Source organism: Oryza brachyantha, chromosome 6, assembly GCF_000231095.2.
Source record: "Oryza brachyantha chromosome 6, ObraRS2, whole genome shotgun sequence".
NCBI lineage: Eukaryota > Viridiplantae > Streptophyta > Magnoliopsida > Poales > Poaceae > Oryza > Oryza brachyantha.
Genome location: NC_023168.2, coordinates 7,803,130 through 7,810,363, shown reverse-complemented (window position 1 = coordinate 7,810,363; position 7,234 = coordinate 7,803,130).

Here is a 7,234-nt window from a genome sequence, read left to right as displayed (position 1 = left end):
GTGCGGCGGCGGAGGACGGTGGCGTCGCGAGGTGGCGATGACACGGCAGGCGGCTTCCGGTGCACAGCGACGGCACGGGTGTACCAGCGACGGTGGCGGAAGGAAGGAAGAAGGGGAGGGGAAGATGGAGACACTCACCAGCGACGAGGAAGTGGCGGCGAGGTCGGCGACGACCGGGAACGGGCGACGGCGAGTGGAGAGGTGGCGGCGACGTCCAGAGCGCTGTCGGCGGCGCATGGGTGACGAGGTCGGGCATGACAGCGACGGGGACAAAGAGGCGGCGAGGGCGCTCGGGTGCCCACCGGCGGCGGTGACAGCCGGCGGAGAGTTGGCGAGGTCGAGGCGGAGGTGGCGACGCGGACAGGCGGCGGCGAGCGGCGCTCGACGACGGGATCGGATGCGACGGCGAAGGAGGAGGGCGCGGCGGCGACAGAGCTTGGGCGGACGGGGAAAAGTGGCGGCGGCGCGCGGACTTCAGCCCAATTTGGAGAAGGGGGGAAAGAGAAAGAAAAAGGAGGGAAAAAGGAGTTTTAAATTAATTTTTGGGCAAAATTTTATACTTCTGCAATCTAAGTTTAAATCCTGTTAATCGATTTGGAACCTCGATTTAATTAAATTAATTCTTTAGAGAGATTTTTCTTGAGTTAATTAAGCCAATTAGTATTTACGAATTTCTTTTACGAATTTAGGCTTAGGATTAAACTACGGGTGTGACAGGGCACCCCTCATGAGGAGGGCCAGTTAGACGGCATATTCAGATCGGCTACCTTGTAGTTGATCTGCCTATAATCCAAGGTTATTATCTCGCTAGTCAAGAGCCTAAACCTGGGTAACTCTGTGTCTTCATACTAACCATCGATCTTTATGGCTCGCTAGCCACCCAATATATATTGCCGACATCCAAATCGTCGACAATTTGACATATCTTTCCCTGCATAAATATATAGCTGGCAGTAAGCCTGCAACATGATGGACGAAGAAAGTAGCTATTCAATATGCAATTGATCTTTTTATGCGGAAACCCTTGCATTGTCTACTGTTGTGTGCGGATACTCCTATTAAAATAAATAGTTTGGTACTACAGCCACAATTTCTAGCAGACCCGAACAACTAGTAAGATTTTTTAGTCTGATATTGTTACAAGATCGTTATAACACTACTTTCCTATAAAACTTATACATACATACATACACACACAGACACATACACACATACGTACGTACGTACGACATACATACATACATACACTTTCCAGTAGTTCTCCATGCTAACCAGAGATATCTGCTATTGATTAGATAAATTACTTTTATCACAATCATACATCTTATTAAGATTTATATAAAAATAAATAGTATCTATGTTTATTAGAGGTAACAGGGATGAAAACTCTTAACAGCCAGAAATTCGTAAAATCCATGTCCTAAGCACAGCACGCAAAAATTGCAAATAGACTGTTATTAATAGTTTACAAAGATGAACTAAATTTTTAAACGAAAAATCGAGACAGATTGTTGCAAACTAGAATGCTCATCATTGGTTACTCAAGGGGCTTTCCTTCAAACTCAATCTACATATACCCTTACAGAATTTTAAATCAACTTTTCAACTTTCTAATATTTAGTCTACTCCTTTGTGCATTTGAATAGTTTTATGAAACTTTGTTCCATCATCTTTGAATATTTTTAAATTAATAAATATCAAGTCCTATGCTATTAAAAAAATCTAAACTATAATCATGGAAATTTGGTCAATTTCAGACATACTGTAATCTAAAAATATATCAAGATAATCATGGCAAGAGTGATATTTAAGTAATCGTAAATCAGTGCTAAACAAAATCTCGCTAATAAGCAAAATAGCATTGAGAAACATGTTTAATACTAGCGATAGGCAAACATACCTAGGCCCTGTCTGGCACACTTGATAACTTATCCAGATTCCTTTGTTTTCCGTGCGCACACTTCCCGAACTACTAAACGGTGTATTTTTTACAAAAATACACTATAGGAAAGTTGTTTTAAAAAATCATATTAATCTATTTTAGATTTTTAATAATTAATTAATCATGTATTAATCTATTACTACGTTTTTCGTGCCGGCTAACATACCCTGTCTTTACACCTGCTGAACACGGCCCTAGAAAATACTATAGAAACAGAAGCCTCTGTTCTATCGTTGTTCACTTTAGTGTTGTCTCTGCTGCCACTCCCTCCACCACTATTCTCGTTTCCTCCATTGCCGCCTCGAGTGGTTGACATGTTGATGTAGGAGAACAGAGAGTTGTTGTAGAGTAAGCAGTCATGCCTGGCGACTAGGAAGTCAAGAGTAGTCGTGGAGTGCTGCTCGAAAACTTGATCGCCCACCTAGTCGTCTAGGTAAAGAAGCAAGTAGAGTTTCGAAGGACTGCTTATTCCAAATACTAGTATGCGCAAGCATCAGAACTGGGAGCAATAGATAGCAACACATGAGCAAAAATTTGGTGTGGACATTAGAGTGAATTGTTTTCTCTTTTTTGTGCACAGGAGATCAACTCCACTCTCCTTGTATAGGAGAAAAGTAAGATGAAGATGAATGGTTTCATGAGAGGTGAAGTGGAAGAGAGTAACCGATTAGCATTAACCAACCATCGACTTTCATCCACGGCTCCACCATAATTAGCCATCAATTAGTTATTATTGAGGGTGTTAATATTCCAATACCATTATTTTTTCACTTCGTAAACCACAAATAAATAAGATATGAATACATATAACTCATAGCATCACGAGCCTTGCTAACCCATGAACAAATGACATATGAATACACATAACTCCTAGCATCATGAGCCTAGGAATTTATTTGATTTAATTGGTTTAAATGGATCAGTTGCCCAATTAAATCTAACAATCCCCATCAAATTTCAAGCCTCAAGTGCCCTCACTTTTGTTGCCGTTTGACATACCATTTTTTTGGTGTAGACTGTTAAGTTAAACATCCACCTAGAAAAGAGACTACACTTATTCACACTGAATCAATGGACTGTGCCGTGAACTGCCTATCTGATGCAAACAAGCTTTACCAACTTCTTGGATGATACAAGGCAACCTAAAGCATTCCCTCTGTTTGGAGCATATAAGTCATACTCCGGCATTTTCATGAGCATCTATAGATCACCCCGATCTTATAGACTGTGACTAGCAATCAAACTCATATAGATGTATTTTTTGTAAGATGTATATAGCCCAGCATACTTGCTTTAGGAAAAGCCACTCAAAACACATTAATGTGTATACCGGTCTGCCATATAGACAAGGAGAAAAGTACACCATTTAAGAAATGAGCCTTATTCAAAAGGTCTCAACTCTCCGCTACTCAATATCTTGTTTTGTCATCCTACTTCACGGGATCTCCAATTACATAGGATAGGTTACCATTACTACGCAGCTTAACTAGGTCTCAAACCCATTTCACTTGATGCATTACTGTCTATCACATTACGTGATAGACCCTTGGTGAACTGATCTGTCATATTCTTAGAAGTTTGGACATAGTCCAATGCTATTACTCCAAAGTTTTTCCAATTTTTGATAGATTACAGTCTCCTCTTTACATGTCTGGATTACTTCATTTTGTCCTTAGAACTATTCTTCTTAATCACCGTTTGATCATCAGAGTTCATCAAGATAGTTGGTGTTGGTTTTTCAACTACCGGCAAATCCATTAGGATCTCACGAAACCACTCAGCTACAACAATCGCAGCATATAATGTTGTGAGTTTTGCTTCTCTCGTTGACCTTTGCTTGTAAGACTACCAAGAAATAGTGTCACTTCTATGTGTAAACACATATCCACTTGTGGCTTTTATCTCATTAGCATCGGAGATCCAGTTTGAATAACTATAGCCCTCTAGTACCGTAGGGTACCTAGCATGGTGAATTTCATATCTCATAGTGCCTTTTAGATAACGCATTACTATTTCAAGAGAGCACCAGTGATCATCTCTTGGGTTTGAAACATACCAGCTCAACTTGCTCACAACAAATGAGATGTCAGGCCTCATAGCACTAGCCAAATACATCAATTAACCAATGATTTGTGAGTATCTCAATAGATCCTATGCTATTCTCTGATTAGTTTTCTTAACAACATGCTAGGATCGTAAAAAGTAGGTGCATATTTGTAGTTATCATATCCAAATTGACTCAAGACCTTTTCCACATAATGAGATTGCATGAGTATAACCCCACCACCAACCCCTCTTCGTAGCTTGATGTTCAGAATCACATCAACCACTCACAAATCTTTCAATTCAAAATTGTTGGACAAAATGTCCTTAACCTCCTTGATCACAACAAGGCTAGCCCCAAAAATCACTAATGTCATCGACATAAAGACAACCGATCACTCCTCTACCATAGCGAAAGTATATACACGCATCAGCCTCGTTTGCAACAAAGCCCATAGTTGTTAATGTTTTATCAAACTTACCATGTCATTGCTTAGGATCCTGTTTGAGACCATACAAGGATATCAATAGTTTAACCACCTTTCTCTCTTGACCTTTTACTACAAAGCCATCACTCCATCAGGTTGGTCCATATAGATCTCCTCCTTCAACTCTTCATTTAGGAAAATTGTCTTAACATCCATCAAAGAATGAGAGGATCATGGGAGGCTGGCAAGGCCAGTAGCACTCAAATTGTGGTCAAGCAAGCAATAGATGAATAAGTGTCGAAAAAATCATCGACTTCTTTTTAAGTGTAACCCTTGACCACAAGCCTTACCTTGTAGTTTTTAATTATAGCATCAAACCTTAGCTTTTTTTAAAAAAAAAACTCAGTTATATCATATAGGTTTGCACCTATAAGGACACTCGACGGTCTCCCAAGTACTATTAGACATAATTGAGTTCATCTCACTGCACACCACTTCCTTCCAATAGCCAACGTCAGGAGATGAATATGCCTCTTATATGGTTTTGGGGTGTCATCACAGGGTATAGAATGTACTCATCACCAAAAGATTTTGCAATCCTTCTACAATGTTATCCCACTCACGATTTGGGGGGGGCAGCTCCCGCATGTTATTCTCATACTGTTATCTCTTCCACAACCTTTCACTCCTCTTTCTATCACTAACCAACAATAGCATTAGCACGGAGGAGGCACGAGCCTCTACATGAGCCGATGGAGTAGTAACAATCCCCAAAGGCAGGTGGAGAAAAGTGGTAGAACACTCAAAAGCTTGTAGAAGGAGGAAATAATGCTATCAAGAGCGGGTGGAGGAAAGCATCACTTTCATCTATGTGCAAGCAGATGAAGGAGGAAGGTGACCTCCATAAACCAATAGCTAAAGGATGACTACAACACCATCTATGAGCCTATGGACCAAGGCAGAGGCTCTATCCAGAGCAGGTGGAGGAAAATGGTGGTGTCGAACACTCCACAACACACTCACTCCCTCTCTTCATTATCGCTGAGGATAGACGTCTATCTATAGTCTGGGCCCTCTCGTGTTAAGATCAATACTATGCCATGATGTCGACCACCTCTCTTAATCCTCCGTTGACCCATGCACCTTCCACCATAGAGAGTTGACTAGCTTGAAGGGAGTGCAGCAATGGTGAGGCAGGAGAGGAAGGATGTGTTTAGAGGCCCCACCATTTTTTTCGCTTACTAGGTTGCCATGTGTGCAACACATAAGACCAAAACCACCTCTTGGATTAAGTGAGGGAGGTAAATCATACTTTCTCAATAGTGGAGCTCACCCGTTTTTTACCTCTCCATTCTACTAGCACCACACATGTCCCATCTATCTACTCGGTTTCGGTCCATGTCCACCTAGATCCTATGCTTGCTTGCCTGCTTCATCTTTGTGGGGGACCGGTCCACATGCATCCACAATCCATGCTATGTCTCTGTTCCTTAGGTTTGAAATTCCAAAATCAATTCCAAATAAACTACAATGAAAAAAATCCAAAAAATCAATCACAAATTTAAGGTTGAAATTGAAATTTTTGCTTAAAAGCTTAAGCATGAGCGAAAATATAGGGGGTACTACTTTCTCAACCTGTTGTATATCTTTTAGTGTGGAGACCCTAAAAATAGAAACATCATGGCAGTGTACAAATCATCAGGCTACACAGTGGGAGAAAATGTCTTACTAATATGATACATACTATGCAGAATTAATAATTTAATGTGAATTTTGATGTCCAGATTCATTTAGGTTCATTTTTATCACATTAATGAACAAGTGATGTGTCTTCAATAACCGAACTCTATGTCTCTACCCTTTGATGAATGTCATGCAGTGATTCAGAGAAAAGGTTGCAAAGGTCTAAAAAAGACAAAGATAATATGCAAGATCCATACCAAAGTTTAGAGACAATCATTATGCAGATTTATGCCAACTACGGATGGATATTTAGTAATAGGATTTAGTATCTCTTTATGTAAGTTGGAATGTTTAAGGATATCTTGTCTTTTTTAGGACGCTAGCTGTCAACAAGCTCATGACCAATGAATCATGTGATAGCTGGTTGTTGTTTCCTAAAGCACTTTTTAAAATGGAATGGTTTAGCCTCCAATCAATTATTATAATGCCTAGACAAGATCGACAAATAGCACGAACAAAAGAGAGCAACAAAAGTTTAGTAGAAAAGTTCACTTTCTGCCCTTTTACTATAGTCTCGATCCAACTTTGTTTCAACGATAAGATCATTAAAAGTTGGTCTCTCGACTCTCAAAAGTATTTAATATTGATCCATGTAATCAAACCATGATAATTTTAATGTTGTGGCAAATGGGATAGAAAAATGATATCTTACCTATCAAATGGTAAGATTGTATCCTAACTAACTGTAGGATCGAAACAGAGTTAAACACATCTACCAGAGGGGGGTGAATGGTAGGTAGAACCAAAACCAAAAAATCTTTTAGCGGAAATAAAAGATTATCTCTGGTTACGCTGCTCCTGATATTACCTCAAGTTACGCCGCTCCTATGCCGCCAATCTGGTTGCGCCGCTCCTGAGATTAACTTGATTGCGCTGCTCCTATGCCGCTGATCATATCGTCGAAATCCAGAAAGTCACTAGCGCCGATCAAATCGTCGGAATCCAGAAAATCACTAGTACATAAAAGCCTAAGACGTAGATCGAATGAACTTGACTTTATTGCATCAATTAGAATTTACAAAGCGCACCAACAACGCTCCTCTCAAAATTGTCGATATTGAATCAACAACAATTCAAC